Genomic DNA, 18,555 nt, shown 5'->3' with positions numbered 1-18,555 from the left:
AAATGTTCCATAAGCTTTCTCCAGCAATCCTTTTTCGTTCTCTTGTCGACAAAACTGAAACCAAGACGTGCCTTCTTTGGCTCATTCCATTCCTGGACGGTGATCGGGACGTTGTCTCTAACAACGACTCCGCATTGGTTGATAAACTTCGTGTAGTGCTTTTGGGGCTCCAGCGGCTTGCCGGTTTCACTGACAACATCGATGGTATATGTTTCTCCTTGTTTCATCGTCTTGGTTTTGCCACGCTTTGTCGTACTCGATTTTTTCGACGATCCGGCCGAGGGCTAAAAAAAGAAAGAGAGTCGCGTTAATACATATTTATTCAAATCAGTAAATTTGTATCACCAGAGGCTCAATGTATATATATACCTCTCCGGAGGTGGTTGCTACTTGTAATTCGAGATCGTCGTTTGTCGACGGTTGCCCTCCATCGACAATGTCCGTTCCTTCATCATCACCTTGTCGACCTTCACCTTCACCGTCAAGGTTCAGATAAGAAGAGACATCCTCTTCTTCATCTTCTTCGGCCGGCACATAAGGAATATCGCCGTTTATGATGGACATTATATGATCTTCAGCTTCCGGATTATAGTTTTCCACAATCGGGTCGGCTCTATCGTCCGCCATATGTCACTCCTGAAGATATGCATGTAGTAAGAACTAATTAAGTAAAAGAACTGATCAAATGGCGGCGAGGGCGGCGAGGAGGGCACGTATATATTACCTGCTCTGCTGAGGAGAGGGCGGCGACGCCGGCGACTGCTGCGGTGAGTGCGGTGAGGGCTGCGAGCGAACGATAGTGTTTATTAATAAAAATATATAACTATATAAGTTGTAATATAGAGGGGGCGACCGCCGCCCCCTCCGATCCTCTCTCTCTCCTAAAAAAACAAAAAAAAAACTCGCGCGTGCGCCGGCCCCTCGCCGCCCCCTCCGTATACGCGCGGGGTCGGTGTGTTAATTTCTCTCTCTCTGATCCTCTCTCTCCCAAACAAACAAAAAAAAACCCGCGCGTATACGGAGGGGCGCGGCGAGAGGGGCGGCGGCGCACAACTCTCTCTCCGATCCTCTCGATCTCTCCTAAAAACTAAACAAAATAACTAATAAAAAAAACTAAACAAAAAACTAAAAAAAATATGGCCACACACGGCCCGGCCCTCTCTCCCTTCTCTCCTCTCTGTTTCTCTTCGTCTCCCTCTAGCGCGCCCCCTCCTCGATCTCTCTCTCTCTGTTTGCTGCGCGCGCGAGGGGGCCGGCGGGGCACACGGCGCCGCGCGGGCCGGCGGCGATGGTACGGCGTGCGGCGGCGCCGCGATAAACATACACAGAAGGCCGGCGCACGGCGGCGAGGGATGACCGTGCGCGGCGGCGATGTGTGCGCGCGGCATGCGGCGGCCGCGGGGAGAGCGCGCCGGCGGAGAGAGAGACCTGCGCAAGGGGCGCCGACGTCGATGCGAGGGCGGCGAGGGACGACGGCGGGCGGCGAGGAGGGTAGCCTGACGGCGCTCGTCGTCTTCGGCGGGCGGCGGGGGCGTCTGTGTCTTCGGCGCGATGGAGAAGAATGCGCGGCCGTTTCGCGTCGCGCGAATATATAGGGGACCACCTTTAGTCGCGGTTGGTGTCACCAACCGCGACTAAAGGGGTAAGCCAACCGCGACTAAAGGGTTTTTTCACCGGAAGTTTGGTTCCCGCGGAAAAACCGTTTAGTCCCGCGACTAAAGGTGTTTTTTCCAAATACTTTTCATTTCAAAATCTTAAAAATGCAAATAATATATCAATAAATTCAGAAAAATAAAAGTAAATCATTTTAAAATCTTAAAAATACAAATAATATATCAAAAAATTCAGCAAAATAAAACTAATTCATTTCAAAATCTTAAAAATGGAAATAATATATCAAAAAATTCATAAAAATAAAACTAATTCATTTTAAAATCAGAAAAATACAAATAATATATCAAAAAATTCATAAAAATAAAACTAATTCATTTCAAAATCAAAAAAATACAAATAATTTATCAAAAAATTCAGAAAAATCCATTTCTTCCCGCATCTGTCTTCCCGCCTCCTGTCTTCCCGCCCCCTGCTTCCCACCATTTCTTCCCGCCTCAGCCTTCCCGCCTCCTGTCTTCCCGCCCCCCTCTTCCCGCCATTTCTTCCCGCCTCTGTCTTCCCGCCGACAGTTTTGTTAGATGACACAAAAACCACCTTTAGTCCCGGTTGCACCCACCAGCCGGGACTAAAGGTTAGATGACCAGCTCTAGATTCCTCTTCTTCCCGCCATTTCTTCCCGCCTCTGTCTTCCTGCCTCCTGTCTTCCCGCCCACATTTCTTCCCGTCATTTCTTCCCACCACTGTCTTCCCGCCCACATTTTTCCCCGCCATTTCTCACTCTATATATGTAGCCCGGATTGGCCAGCATTATCACATCTCTACAATCTCTCATCACTCTCTCATGGCTTCCATCGTACCCACTCTAACCTACCAGCAGGTGGAGGAGCTTTGCGCCTCGAACTACCCTTGTCCACCGGGCAACCGCGTCCCCGCCGGCTGGAGCCTAAGCGCCGAAGGCGTGCCGGTCCCTCCCGTCCCTCAGGGTACTGCGTGCCGGGCGGCCATCACGAACCACTACTACCTCGACCTCACGCCGGAGCAGCGGATGAATCCCCGCTAGCATCCCGGCAACCAGCAGACTTGGGACGCCTTCTTCATCAATCGGCGTGAGAGGGCGCTCGCCAGGTATGAGGAGGACGGTCTGCCTCCTGAGAACTTCCACGAGGCCGGCCATCGGCTATGGTGGGGCGGCCGGACTCTACAGAGCATCATGGACTACATCACGGCCGGCGATATCCCCCGCCTGCGGTACCCTCAGTACCAGTCGAGGTTCGAGCCACGAGCGCCGCCCGGCGACAGCGACGACGACAGCGATAGCAGCGACGACGATGGTGGCAACTTAGAAGGCGACGACTACCAGTACAACGGCGGCGACTACGAAGACTACGAGTATGCATATTATAGGCCTAGGCAGGAGTATGACTAAATCAATTCAACATTCGAAGATGTACTCCTAGGCATTTGGATCATCGCATGATGTACTCGTTTTCTACTTATGTCTTTCACATAGAAAACCTGAGCGACATCTTTAGTCCCGCGTTACACATGCGTCCTTATCCCACCGACAGAAAATGAAAATGGCAATTTTTTTAATTGGAAATTCGACTAAAGGTTACACATTTTTGTAGAACATAGAAGATCAAACATAGTCTAAAAGGGGGGCGACACGTGGAATGGGGAAGCGACACGTGTGGCACGGCGACGGCGACAGCGGCGGGCCAGTAGAAAAGGGGGGCTGATCCAAACACATCACAGATAATATAATTCACATGATCCATACAAAGTTTGGAATAAATTTTCCTCAACAAAGGTTGGTACAATAAATTATTACACATTATTTCTTCCCTTGTGTCCCTTGCTTACGATTGTGCCGTAACCATGGAGCATCCTCATCATTTAACCTAATGCTTGGGTCAGTGTTCACTTTGAAGGGCGGAATTTCACCAAACATATTATAATCTTCTGACATGTCTGTCTTGTCCTCCACTCCCACGATGTTTCTTTTCCCTGAAAGAACAATGTGGCGCTTTGGATCATCGCATGATGTACTCGTTTTCTTATCTTTCCTTTTCCTCGGTTTGCTACTCATGTCCTTCACATAGAAAACCTGAGCGACATCTTTGGCTAGGATGAATGGTTCGTCAAGGTAACCAAGATTGTTGAAATCCACCATTGTCATTCCGTATTGCTCGTCCACCTTTACCCCACCTCCTGTTAGCTTGAACCATTTGCACCCGAACAAAGGGACCTTGAAGGAGGGTCCATAGTCAAGTTCCCATATCTCCTCTATGTAACCATAATATGTGACCTTTTGCCCATTCTCGGTTGCTGCATCAAAACGGACACCACTGTTTTGGTTGGTGCTCTTTTTATCTTGGGCGATCGTGTAAAATGTATTCCCATTTATCTCGTACCCTTGGAAAGTCGTTATAGTCGAAGATGGTGTCTTGGCCAACATGTACAGCTGATCTCCAACATCATTGTCATTCATTAAATGTTTTTTGCAACCAACCGCCGAAAGTCTCCATGTGAGCCTTACTAATCCAGGATTCAGGCTTCCCCAGGTTTTCTGAGCGTAAAATATTCTTGTGTTCCTCGAAGTACGGAGCTACCAAGCTAGAATTTTGCAGAACTGTGTGGTGTGCTTCATTCATAGAATGGCCGTCCATACATATCGTTGATTTCCTTCCGATCGTGCTTCAGTCATAGAACGAGGGGAGACTAAGTAGATCGGTTTGGTGTGCTTCAGTCATAAAAGGCACGATCGGAAGGAAATCAACGATATGTATGGACGGCCATTCTATGACTGAAGCACACCACACAGTTCTGCAAAATTCCAGCTTGGTAGCTCCGTACTTCGAGGAACACAAGAATATTTTACGCTCGGAAAACCCGGGGAAGCCTGAATCCTGGATTAGTAAGGCCCACATGGAGACTTTTGGCGGTTGGTTGCAAAAAACATTTAATGAATGACAATGATGTTGGAGATCAGCTGTACATGTTGGCCAAGACACCATCTTCGACTATAACGACTTTCCAAGGGTACGAGATAAATGGGAATACATTTTACACGATCGCCCAAGATAAAAAGAGCACCAACCAAAACAGTGGTGTCCGTTTTGATGCAGCAACCGAGAATGGGTAAAAGGTCACATATTATGGTTACATAGAGGAGATATGGGAACTTGACTATGGACCCTCCTTCAAGGTCCCTTTGTACCGGTGCAAATGGTTCAAGCTAACAGGAGGTGGGGTAAAGGTGGACGAGCAATACGGAATGACAATGGTGGATTTCAACAATCTTGGTTACCTTGACGAACCATTCATCCTAGCCAAAGATGTCGCTCAGGTTTTCTATGTGAAGGACATGAGTAGCAAACCGAGGAAAAGGAAAGATAAGAAAACGAGTACATCATGCGATGATTCAAAGCGCCACATTGTTCTTTCAGGGAAAAGAAACATCGTGGGTGTGGAGGACAAGACAGACATGTCAGAAGATTATAATATGTTCGGTGAAATTCCGCCCTTCAAAGTGAACACTGATCCAAGCATTAGGTTAAATGATAAGGATGCTCCATGGATACGGCACAATCGTAAGCAAGGGACACAAGGAAAGAAATGATGTGTAATAATTTATTGTACCAAACTTTGTTGAATGGATCATGTGAATTATATTATATGTGATGTGTTTGGTGTCCATTTTCGAATGATTCGATTGATTCGAGATACCACTGATGATACATGAAATTTGATAGGCCTAGGAGTACATCTTAGAATGTTGGATTGATTTAGTCATACTCCTGCCTAGGCCTATAATATGCATACTCGTAGTCTTCGTAGTCGCCGCCGTTGTACTGGTAGTCGTCGCCTTCTAAGTTGCCGCCGTCGTCGTCGCTGTCGTCGTCGCTGTCATCGGGCGGCGCTCGTGGCTCGAACCTCGACTGGTACTGAGGGTACCGCAGGCGGGGGATATCGCCGGCCGTGATGTAGTCCATGACGCTCTGTAGAGTCCGGCTGCCACACCATAGCCGACGGCCGGCCTCGTGGAAGTTCCCAGGAGGCAGACCGTCCTCCTCATACCTGGCGAGCACCCTCTCACGCCGATTGATGAAGAAGGCGTCCCAAGTCTGCTGGTTGTCGGGATGCCAGTGGGGATTCATCCGCTGCTCCGGTGTGAGGTCGAGGTAGTAGTGGTTCGTGATGGCCGCCCGGCGCGCAGTACCCTGAGGGACGGGAGGGACAGGCACGCCTTCGGCGCTTAGGCTCCAGCCGGCGGGGACGCGGTAGCCCGGTGGGCAAGGGTAGTTCGAGGCGCAAAGCTCCTCCACCTGCTGGTAGGTTAGAGTGGGTACGGTGGAAGCCATGAGAGAGTGATGAGAGATTGTAGAGATGTGATAATGCTGGCCAAGCCGGGCTATATATATATAGTGAGAAATGGCGGGAAAAAATGTGGGCGGGAAGACAGAGGCGGGAAGAAATGGCGGGAAGAAATGTGGGCGGGAAGACAGGAGGCGGGAAGGAATTAATGGCGGGAAGAAGATGAATCCAGAGCTGGTCATCTAACCTTTAGTCCCGGTTGGTGGGTGCAACCGGGACTAAAGGTGGTTTTTGTGTCATCTAACAAAATTATCGGTGGGATAAGGACGTCTGGGTAAGCTTTAGTCCCGGTTGGTGGGTGCAACCGGGACTAAAGCTGTCGGCAGGATAAGGACGCGTGGGTGCACGTACTGCTCGATGAGATAAAGCATGTAGCGCACGATGCCCTATCGGAGGAACAAGACAAAGCAGAAGCGGCGCCGTGCCTATAAAATGAGCATCGATACGCCTTGGCAAGCGGACCAACAAGCCAACCTAGCATCGATACGCCAGGCGGGAAGAAATAGCGGAAACCGGGGGGGCGGGAAGACAGGAGGTGGCCTGAAGACAGAGGCGGGAAGAAATGGATTTTTCTGACTTTTTTGATAAATTATTTGTATTTTTCGGATTTTGAAATGAATTAGTTTTATTTTATGAATTTTTTGATATATTATTTGTATTTTTCTGATTTTGAAATGAATTAGTTTTATTTTTTTGAATTTTTTGATATATTATTTGTATTTTTAAGATTTTGAAATGAATTAGTTTTATTTTTCTGAATTTTTTGATATATTATTTGTATTTTTATGATTTTAAAATGATTTAGTTTTATTTTTCTGATGTTTTTATATAATTTATGTAATTTGAAATGAATTTCAATTGAAAAAACCTTTAGTCGTGGTTGGTACCCGAAAAAACCCTTTACTCGCAGTTGGTGGCCGAAATTATAAGTACCCGCGTGCGCGCCCTGGCGGTTCACTTCTCTTCTTCCTCGAAAACACAGACGTGCGGCGATCCTTAGACGACTGCCCCTCGACGCCGTCAGGCTGCCCCTCGATGCCGCCGCCCTCGACGCCTCCCTCGCCCGCCGCCATCGACGCCGCCCTCGCCCGCCGCCCTCGCACGCCGCCTCTGCCGCCTCCATCGTCGCGCGCCGTCGGCCGACGTACGTGTATCGTCGCCGCCGCCTCGCCTGTTCCCAGCTTGCTCGTCGTCGGCCCGACGACCGCCGCTCCCTCGCCCGCTCGCCGTTCCCTCGCCCGCCGCCCTCGCCCGCCGCCATCGGCGCCCTCTCGATCGGCAAGAAACAGAGAGGGGGCGCGTGGAGAGGCCGGCTTTTTTTTTGTTTTTTTTTGTTTTTTTAGAGAGAGGGATCGCGCCGGAGAAGGCAGAGGAAGGAGTGGCCGGGGAAGAGAGAGAGAGGGAATTTTTTTTTTGTTCATTTTTGTTTTTTTAGAGAGATTTTGTGGTGACCCGGCATACCACTGCATGGTGTAGTATGCAAGTCTGATATAACACCAATGAAACACCGTTCCACTAGTATTATATCGCTCAGAGTGGTACAACAGAAACATATGCGGGTCCAAGGCATGTCTATAGAATTACATACAGACTCTGTTACATAAGATCAGCATAGCCTCCTACTTTACAATGAGGTAAATTTGCAAATAAACTCCAGAAGAACGACTCGTAGTCTAATCATATCACGAACTCTATTTGTAAAGTATTTGACTAGCTATAGAGGCTATGAATAGATTCTAACTAAATAGGAGCTGGGTTTAGGGAGCTAGTTCCCTTCTATGGCTAAACTAAGTTTTCTCCTTGTTGGATGTGGTGTCCGACTCCTCTGACAGGGTTCTGTTTCTTGAAGTAGTTGTTGTCTCCTCGGCCTTCGAGTTGCACTGTAGGTCCTCCTTCGATGCCTCCATATCTAAGCAGGGTATTTAAGAGTGGGATGAGTACGAGCGTACTCAACAAGTTCATTATAGGAAAGAGGTGTTTAATGCACTAGCTACAGCATTAGACCAGAAAGTCTAATACCAATGCACGTTTTCATAACCATTTCTTCAAAAGGTTGCTTTTATTCAGAAGAACTATGTCCGTCAGCCTTCACCGGTTTACTAGAACTTCATGGAGCTCCTTTCCGGCCGCGTTCGCAGTTCCATATCCCGGAACAGGGAGTGACAGGTCACGGTTCTTTACACTCTGCAGAGGTGTGTTGCTTTACCCATAAGAGATCTTAACCTTGGTGCCAACCGAGCCGCGGGCTCGTCCACACTTCCTTTGGTGTGAGGCCCGGTATAAGGTCATAGCCAATCATATTCCTCCGCTACCTCATACACCCACCCGTTGTTGCAAACCCCGACCCTGGGTCCTCGCCGGTCCTCTTACTCCAATTAAGGATGGACCCCGACCACGACGACAGTTCAGGTCTCTACCATGAACTCCTTCGCCGGCCGCAACCCATCATAGACCGCAATAACCGTGGGGACTTCATCGGGACCCCCACCCTACCACTTGTCCTCTCTTGGATCAAGGGTACCACTTGTCCTCTCTTGGATCAAGGGTCTACGGTAAAGCGCATCCGTTGATGTACAAGAGGTGGAAATACGATTGACTATTCCGTCCCACTCCAGATCTTATGGTTAACACGGGTATTACGGCACAAGAATCACTGGCGACATTTGTTGTTTAATCCTAGATGGATATAAACCCTTGCAATGGAACCTCCACCATATCAACACAATCCATGGTTCCATTGCCCACCACATAGTCATATTCATAGTTATGAAAATAGTGGTTTTGTTTTTCATGCAATAGTGATAAATATAGTACTTTGCAAGTAATTTGGTAAAAATACTCAAATGACATGAGCAAGCGATGAACTTGCCTTTCTTGACTGCAAAGTTATGCAGGCAAAAGCTTCGATACGTGATAACTCCAAATTCTGAAATATCATCATCGTCCGGTAAGGACAATATTTAAAGAACTGGCAAAGATGCTATAATGCATAGTATGAGATGCAATCGTTCCGAGCGTAACCTAACCCCACTGATTTAGGATTGATGAGTTGTAATGATTTCTCTAGGATGTGTTGCTCTTTCTAGAGTGGTTTCACAAACAAGTTTATTATTAGGATTTTGGTTAATTTGGGCATCTTATAAGTTGAATAACATAGTAACACACAACTGCTTATAGTTGGCACATGATTAGCATACAAAATACAACTATTCATTTAAGACTTACCATATGTGTTTTAGTGATTGTTTGTTACATATCTAAAAGAATAACTTTGGAAGAATATATTTCTTAAGGACAAATAAGTACTTCCATGAGAGTGTTATTTGCTTCCAGGGTTACTTTAGGTTTAGGTACGGTATTACATAATGGTAGTAATTGAGTTCTTAACATATACAATTCTAGGATTATGGGACATTAAGGTTCCGAAGTGTATCATATAAGTATCTCAATTGGCTCAAAGGGTTTAAAATAAAGGCTTTTATTATAAGGGAAATACATGGTTTAGGAGTTAATTAATAGTAATAGGTGACTCTAGGTATAGTTAACCTCTAGTAATGTCAAGTTCTAGGGTTTCATCTATTATGGTTAAGGAACTTATTTTTAAGGTCTTAAGAACTTCCTAAGAGGTACTAAATGATTTAGGATTTAATTAACTACTTAAAGTTTTAAGAAATATTCATCAAAAAAATATAAGCATGTGTTAGAATATTATTTAAATTAATTAATATTTATTATAGATTTTATGGAACTTCATATGTTTGTTTATTAAAACTAAGGTTTATTTAGTTTATTATGTTCAAGTCATAATGGTAATATTTATTGCATTATTAAGGCTGGAATTATATTTCAAACATTTAAAAATTCTATTTGAGATTTGTAGGTATTACTACGTATTTTTCAAGGGACTTTAAAGTAATCTTATAATCTTTACGTCATAATCAAACAATTATACAAGGTTAGTGGATAATTTTATTAGAGTGTAAATATTGAACCTACACAAGTGTGTGTAAGTATTAAGTACTAATCCTATGCATGTAGTGTTACACACACGTACACATCGGATGAGTTACTAAGCCAATTGTGCACGTACGCATATACCCTGTCCGGTCATACACGCACAGATACGAGTCCAACACAAGTACACAACAGAGCCTCATGTCTCTTGTCGCCGTCTCCGTCTCTCTTTTTCTTACGCACGCGCACACTCACGAGCAGCCATGGCTCCGCCACGCGCCCATCTCCTCCCGGCCGTTCCCGGCCGACTCTAGCGCCGGTGTGATAGGGTTTTGGCCCGCCTCGGGTTGATCTACAACCTCCCTTTGCTCGATTTGATCCTCGAGTTCCTACTCGCTCGCCCCGACCCCTGCTGTGACGCCGCCTCCGCCGTTTTCCCTGACCACCTCCGGCCTTCCTCGATGCCGGCGAGGTGGGGTTCTGGACCGCCTCATCACGCTCTACATCTCTGTCTTGATCGATTTGATTTCCTCGGCTCCCCTTGTGCGCCCCGCACTTGTGCGTCGCCGACGCACACGCCGCCGTAAGGCTCTGCCGGTCGCATCCACCGCCGCCGTCGACCGGCCCAGCTCCGCCACGAACTCCTCCGTCAACACCCGTCGCCACGACGCCGTCCTGTGCTCGCACATAACCCTGTGGCTAACCCTAGCTTGCGATGGCTAGGTCGCCGACACGGCGCTCGCACACCCGCGCCTCCGGCTATCTCTCCTTGGCGAAATGGACCTCCTCTTTGAGTGCCCCGAGCCCCAGCTCGGCTCCGCCCTGCCCGACTGCTCTGATTCTTCAAGTGGCGGTGAACTGGTGGTGCGGTGATGCTGCTGGTCATGTGTCGACCACCGTCTCGACGCCGGTGGAACGGCCACTGGTGTGCAACCCCGACGTCCGTGTACTGGTGGTGCTGCGGTGACGACTTCATCCTCGACCTCGACGCCGGCTGGACGGTGCCGTAGGCGCAACCCCGGCGTCGACGGCTGCGACTACGCTTCTACTACACTGTGAGCTATTCTTCTTCGCTTCTCTGCATTGCCCAATTGTTGGTGTGCTCCAATACTATGATTTGGTTAAGTGCTGGATATGCTTATGGTCTAGCACCTAGTGGTTTATGTGCATACTGAATCAGTGAGGTGTGGACTTAAGCTAGTAATACTCTGGTTCAATGATCATTGCTATATGTTCTGTGTGGTGCCCCTGTTTGGATGGTTTTATTCAACCACACATATTTGTTTTACTGAGATAAATTGGTGCCCCATTTAACTCATGGTTTAGTTTAATCAATGAACTAGAATTACTGTGGCTTGATAATTTATTTGATGGCTTCCTTGTGATAAATGGCTTGATTCTGTAAGTGCAAATTTATAATTGCCCAGTAATTAGTGGGGTCCCTCATTTTGGATGATTAGCTCATCCATGGCTTGCTACTATCTTAAACTGATGAAACTGAACAGGCTGATGCTTTGTTGGGTAGCTTGGCTGTGAGCTTATATGCTCACTTATGGTGGCTTTGCTGCGGTTTAATTTTAATTGAGCTCAAACATGCTGATGATTTCAATACTGCAGCTACTACTGTATAACTTACTTGATGGCCTGGAGTATTTTCTAGTCTCAGAATAATCCTCTAGAATTTGTTGGCTGTTACTCTAGCTACTCTAGTTGATGTTGTGCCTATACTGTGCCTCTGTTTGGATGATGAATTTATCATCAGCACTCTGGATCTAGTGGCTTGTGGATCGGCTTGTATGAATACCTATATATAGTTTCTTAGCTGCATCTAGGATACTACTTGGTTGGCCTGGGATGAATGTCCTGAACCCTAAGTAGAATTCTGGAGCTTATTGATTAATACTGGATGCTTATGGTGATGAATAAATTATGTGCACAAATGATATGGAACAGTAGATGTGTTTGGAATACACAAACGGGTGCCCTGCTAATGTCTTGAGTATGATCTAGTTGCTCATTAGCAACTAAAATGATTTATTTTGCAAGGTTGGGTTTTATTGATGGATCTTGTTGTCCCTTATTTGATAGTTATAAACTGATAAGAACAGATTTGACTTGATCTTGTAGACTTGCCAATGATGCTTAGGCTGAGGCACAAACTTGTGATAAGAACAGATACTTTTATGTGGCTTTTAATTTCTCCATGAGGAATTTGTATAGCACCTCCATGCAACTCTTAGAGAAAACCATCTTTCTAACCTCTTAGTCCTAGATAAAAATCTAGTTGAAAGGTAGTTGGGTTAGACTGATTTATGTTATTCCCCTTATGTGCCCATGCAAAAGCTAAGAATAGATGCTTCCTAATCTTATACTTCTAGTTGATTTCTACCTGTTGCACGTCTGTAGCTTGGTCTTCTGGAATCTGAAAATAACCTCCTTCTTGTGGTTAGCCTGCACCTCCCTGCTGCTTGATATGTTTCCTAAGATCTAGCTTTTCTTGGTGGTTCAATGTTATTCTTAGGTTCTTGCTGAACAGATATGTTCTTGGAGTTCTGGCTCTTCTAATGGTTCTAGCTATTGCAAATAATTGCTAAACAGGTTGTTGATGAAGCTTTGCTGCTGTTAGCAAGCTATGGTGATCCTGGGAAAGGGTGTGAGTGCTAGGAAACTGACTGGCGGTGAGGTTGTGCTGGTTTTATACTGATGGCTGTTCGTTGTGGGTGTGACAGCACATTAGCATGCAGGTGTGATAGTGCTGCTTGCAGGTGGCCCCCTCTCCATGTGTATGTTAACAAGTTGGTTTGCTTCTCCTCCTAGTGCAAGCAACGTCATCTTGCTATTATCCTAGTTGGGCCTTTATTTTTCATACCGCCAAGTGTATTACTGTGAGGTTGCATGTATTTGAATTGATGGATGAGACAAAAGGGGAGACTTATTATTGAATATTTCTGGCTATTGATTCATCTTGACCATCTAGTGTCAACGGTGAATTACTTTATTTGAAACATGTGGGCTTGTTTTAAATAGGAACTCGACTAGGTTAGAGGGATCAATTATTCACCTTTTTTGCCTAAGATAAGTTGATAAATGTTGCCTCCTGTCCCTTTTGCTAAGATGGATCATTCAATGTTGCCTTGTCCCTTATCTTGTATAGATCAAATGCTGCCTTAAATCCTTGTTGCCTACTTGTCAGAAATGATCCAAGGTGATCCAAGTTTGATCCATGATGTCTTGTTGCCAATAGATTGAGGTTGATCCCTCTAGCCACTATTTGGATGTTAGGATAAATTCCTACTGTCTAATAGCTGGGTTCCAAAATTAAAATGCCTCACCCTGGTGATGGTAACATAATAACATTAACCAATGCTATTTCTGTTTGCCTTTATTCTCTTTGTATCTTACAGGAAAAGAAGACTAGAAAGATTGAGAAGATTTAGATTTAGGATTTCTTTTATTTACTTGTAATTTATTGTATTTTAGGGTATTGAATTATTTGTATTTGGATTTCTTGTATGGGACTTTCACTTAATTGTATAATGATAAATGTAATAAAGATTAAATTCTTTATCCATTGCAAAATTTTACATTGTGTTTTATCTTTAATATTTTTTTATAGTATTATTGTTTAGAATTCAAATTCTTGTTTGAATTCATATTTCAAACTCAATTCAAATTATTTCTCCCGCAACCAAAAGAATTCACAAAGGTCATGTCGAAACTTGTCGCACTCACATCGATGACTAACTCAATTCCACCGATGCAAGAGAAACCTCAACCCCTTTGACAATTTTAAACAAACGCGCGAAAATTCCCCGGATTTTCTATGCATGAATGCAATGCACACTTTGGTGTTCTCTATTTTTGTAACCCCAAATCTTGGGATATTACAATCTCTACCCCTTAAACTAAACTTTGTCCTCGAAGTTTGATCTCTCTCACGTTTCCGGAGTGTGGATCTGACTTGTATAGACTGCAACTTTTCTTGAACTCTGTGGTGATCTCACTGGATATATTTGAATATACCCCTTGTCCAGATTCTTCCTAGAATCCATTAATATCTGTCTCTGAACACAGTGGCTTCTTACTTCAATTCCATGATTTCTTTCAATATCATAATCTTGTTTCCTTTCTCCTTGAAGATTCAATGCTTGGGACTTCTTCTAGTGCTACTAACCTTAACTGAAGACCAGTTTGATGACATACTCCTTATTGGTAAATAGGTCTTTGTTTTCCCTTACTACTAAAACTGCAATGATGGTACTTGGTAAGGTACTTACCATGGAAATGGTCGTGAGTTTTTATTTTCCTAATAATGGATTAGACTCATTTAGTCTACCCAATCATGGATTATGATTGATACCTCTAACTATTTTGGTTCCTTTAGGTTCCATGAAAGGAATCTTTCAAATAGTATTTAATTTTGGTATGGTCAATCTTCTTCAGTCTTGGCCATCTTGAGCTTTATTGATCCAATTGTATTTCTTTCGTCCAACTTCTTTATGCTTGACTTACTTGAGCTTTAGTATTTCTGAGTAAATACTACTACTTTCTCAAGTTATAGTCCACTTATTACTTCCTCGAGATATGAATCCCGGCTTCTGATCTGACATCTTTCTGAAAGTAATGTTCAATAATCTTATGAAAATAAGATCGAACTTCCTCTCAGTTCAGACCTTCTTCATCTATCTTGCTCAAAATATTGAGTTATTGTACATCCAACTCAATCTTTACTCTACCCCTTAGAGTTTTCTTATGGTCTTCAACTTATTTTCTTCCAACCATTGGGCTTATGGTTGGAATATTGGTCTGGTTCTAACTTATGGGTTGTACTCTTCTAAGGTCTCGCGAAGAATATCTGTGGTGTATCCACTCAATTGTGGACATCCAATGTGATTCCTTCGACTAAATGTTTGTAGGTCATAACTATTTGGCTGACAAGATTTTATTTGTTCTCAACTTTTTGTTACAAATAATCAAATGGTGGACTACTTGATACCAACTGTGGCTATTTGATATCCAAAAATGGATTCTATTTATAGGTTCTGATCAACTGGAAGAGACATCTTCTACTCTATCTCGCAGTATTGATCCTATACCACAAATGTGGTCTTCTAATACCAACTGTGGTCTTCTTATATCTGCTATGGTTTCATAAGTCATCTTCCTTTTTCGAGGTTTTATTGTTGCAAGAAAACCACTAGCTGACACTATGAATATAGTATCCTAAGTGATTTCCCATGCATTCCCTCTTCTATATTAATTATGGATCTACTTGAGCTTCACCATAATCACCAGATTTCTCACCTTCATGCTTCTAATGTACTAAAGTACTCCTTTGTTGAGGCTAAGCATGAGTTTTGGTTGGTACTTTCTTCTGAATAGTGTGGTTGCTTCCCACAACTTTACTCCTTTCTTCTGATGAACCTTCACCTTGGCTTCAGAATCTTTAGAATTCGTCACTTCCTCACACGAATACCATTACCCTCTAGATCTATAGCATCAAGTAAGGACTTGATATTGCAACATGCATTTGCATATCAAAGTCAAACTTCATGTATGGATCTAGTCAAACAATGAAAATCCAATAAAATCCAAGAAGATTCAGCTTTGTGCATATAATACACACCATCATAAGCCTGAATATAATAGTTGAGTAAGACATCTCTAAACATCAGGCTCTGATGTGTGGTATATAACACCACATAAGATAGGTTTATATCGTGATACTTAGCACATATAGTTGGCATTCTACTATTTGTCTTGACATTTACCTGAATTGCACAATTGCAATGAGATAAACTTGAAACAAAGTGGTCTAGGATAGTTAAGGTTAACCTAGTTTTGTTTCGAAGTACTAACAAAGTACTATACCATATATAAGTGCTATTGAGGACTACTTCCTATGATACATTGAGTTCTAACACATGGCTACTCTGAATACATATCTATTAAGATATATTTCCTATACTTCCAAGTGTTTCTATCATAAAACTATGGTCATGATGTGCTTGGCACACTTCCCATTGTTTTGGAACACAATTCTTGCACTATTGTTTAGCACTTGACTTCTGATTGTACTTCTCCTAATTACTTTAGATGTTCATCACATAATGATCCTCAGGTGAATCATATATGATTTCTATCTCTACCCTGTAAGTAGGCATATTTTATTCCTATCTCTCCTCCTTACCTCCCATGATTGACTCGTCATGGTCTATACTACCTCATATAACTCAGAGTTATCACTTACTATCAATTGTTTCACATGTCTAGATAATTTTAATTACTCATTACTTAACTTGGTCTACATCTTCTATTAGGATTTCTTAATTATCTTCATCACTTGATTTACTCATATTACATGTCTGAATAATTCTTACTTAATCATAACTTGTGTTGGTACACATCTTCCAATAGGATAGCTTCCTTATGGTTGTATCCTCTCTTTGGACTACCAGGTATTGTATACCAACTGTGATCTACTCATCTATTGTTTTAAGGACTTAATAGTGTACTACATATTTGGGATTAGCTAACTATCTTTACTTAGGAAAGATAGGTAGGAAAGGTTGACTCAAGTGTGTCAGGATTATTCTCAAGTGAATATCCATCTCAAGTCATAAAAATTATTTGGTTTACCTAGGACATCTTCCTATAGACACTACCAATCCTATAGGTCTCCTTTAAAGGGTTTTTAATCCTAGGGTCAAAGCATTTGCTCTGATACCAACTGTGGTGACCCGGCATACCACTGCATGGTGTAGTATGCAAGTCTGATATAACACCAATGAAACACCGTTCCACTAGTATTATATCGCTCAGAGTGGTACAACAGAAACATATGCGGGTCCAAGGCATGTCTATAGAATTACATACAGACTCTGTTACATAAGATCAGCATAGCCTCCTACTTTACAATGAGGTAAATTTGCAAATAAACTCCAGAAGAACGACTCGTAGTCTAATCCTATCACGAACTCTATTTGTAGAGTATTTGACTAGCTATAGAGGCTATGAATAGATTCTAGCTAAATAGGAGCTAGGTTTAGGGAGCTAGTTCCCTTCTATGGCTAAACTAAGTTTTCTCCTTGTTGGATGTGGTGTCTGACTCCTCGACGGGGTTACGTTTCTTGAAGTAGTTGTTGTCTCCTCGGCCTTCGAGTTGCACTGTAGGTCCTCCTTCGATGCCTCCATATCTAAGCAGGGGATTTAAGAGTGGGATGAGTACGAGCGTACTCAACAAGTTCATTATAGGAAAGAGGTGTTTAATGCACTAGCTACAGCATTAGACCAGAAAGTCTAATACCAATGCACGTTTTCATAACTATTTCTTCAAAAGGTTGCTTTTATTCAGAAGAACTATGTCCGTCAGCCTTCACCGGTTTACTAGAACTTCATGGAGCTCCTTTCCGGCCGCGTTCGCAGTTCCATATCCCGGAACAGGGAGTGACAGGTCACGGTTCTTTACACTCTGCAGAGGTGTGTTGCTTTACCCATAAGAGATCTTAGCCTTGGTGCCAACCGAGCCGCGGGCTCGTCCACACTTCCTTTGGTGTGAGGCCCGGTATAAGGTCATAGCCAATCATATTCCTCCGCTACCTCATACACCCACCCGTTGTTGCAAACCCCGACCCTGGGTCCTCGCCGGTCCTCTTACTCCAATTAAGGATGGACCCCGACCACGACGACAGTTCAGGTCTCTACCATGAACTCCTTCGCCGGCAGCTGCAACCCATCATAGACCGCAATAACCGTGGGGACTTCATCGGGACCCCCACCCTACCACTTGTCCTCTCTTGGATCAAGGGTACCACTTGTCCTCTCTTGGATCAAGGGTCTACGGTAAAGCGCATCCGTTGATGTACAAGAGGTGGAAATACGATTGACTATTCCGTCCCACTCCAGATCTTATGGTTAACACGGGTATTACGGCACAAGAATCAGCGACATTTGTTGTTTAATCCTAGATGGATATAAACCCTTGCAATGGAACCTCCACCATATCAACACAATCCATGGTTTCATTGCCCACCACATAGTCATATTCATAGTTATGAAAATAGTGGTTTTGTTTTTCATGCAATAGTGATAAATATAGTACTTTGCAAGTAATTTGGTAAAAATACTCAAATGACATGAGCAAGCGATGAACTTGCCTTTCTTGACTGCAAAGTTATGCAGGCAAAAGCTTCGATACGTGATAACTCCAAATTCTGAAATATCATCATCGTCCGGTAAGGACAATATTTAAAGAACTGGCAAAGATGCTATAATGCATAGTATGAGATGCAATCGTTCCGAGCGTAACCTAACCCCACTGATTTAGGATTGATGAGTTGTAATGATTTCTCTAGGATGTGTTGCTCTTTCTAGAGTGGTTTCACAAACAAGTTTATTATTAGGATTTTGGTTAATTTGGGCATCTTATAAGTTGAATAACATAGTAACACACAACTGCTTATAGTTGGCACATGATTAGCATACAAAATACAACTATTCATTTAAGACTTACCATATGTGTTTTAGTGATTGTTTGTTACATATCTAAAAGAATAACTTTGGAAGAATATATTTCTTAAGGACAAATAAGTACTTCCATGAGAGTGTTAT

This window comes from Lolium perenne, chromosome 6 (genome assembly GCF_019359855.2).
Source record: "Lolium perenne isolate Kyuss_39 chromosome 6, Kyuss_2.0, whole genome shotgun sequence".
NCBI lineage: Eukaryota > Viridiplantae > Streptophyta > Magnoliopsida > Poales > Poaceae > Lolium > Lolium perenne.
Note: the sequence above shows the minus strand (reverse complement) of the source record.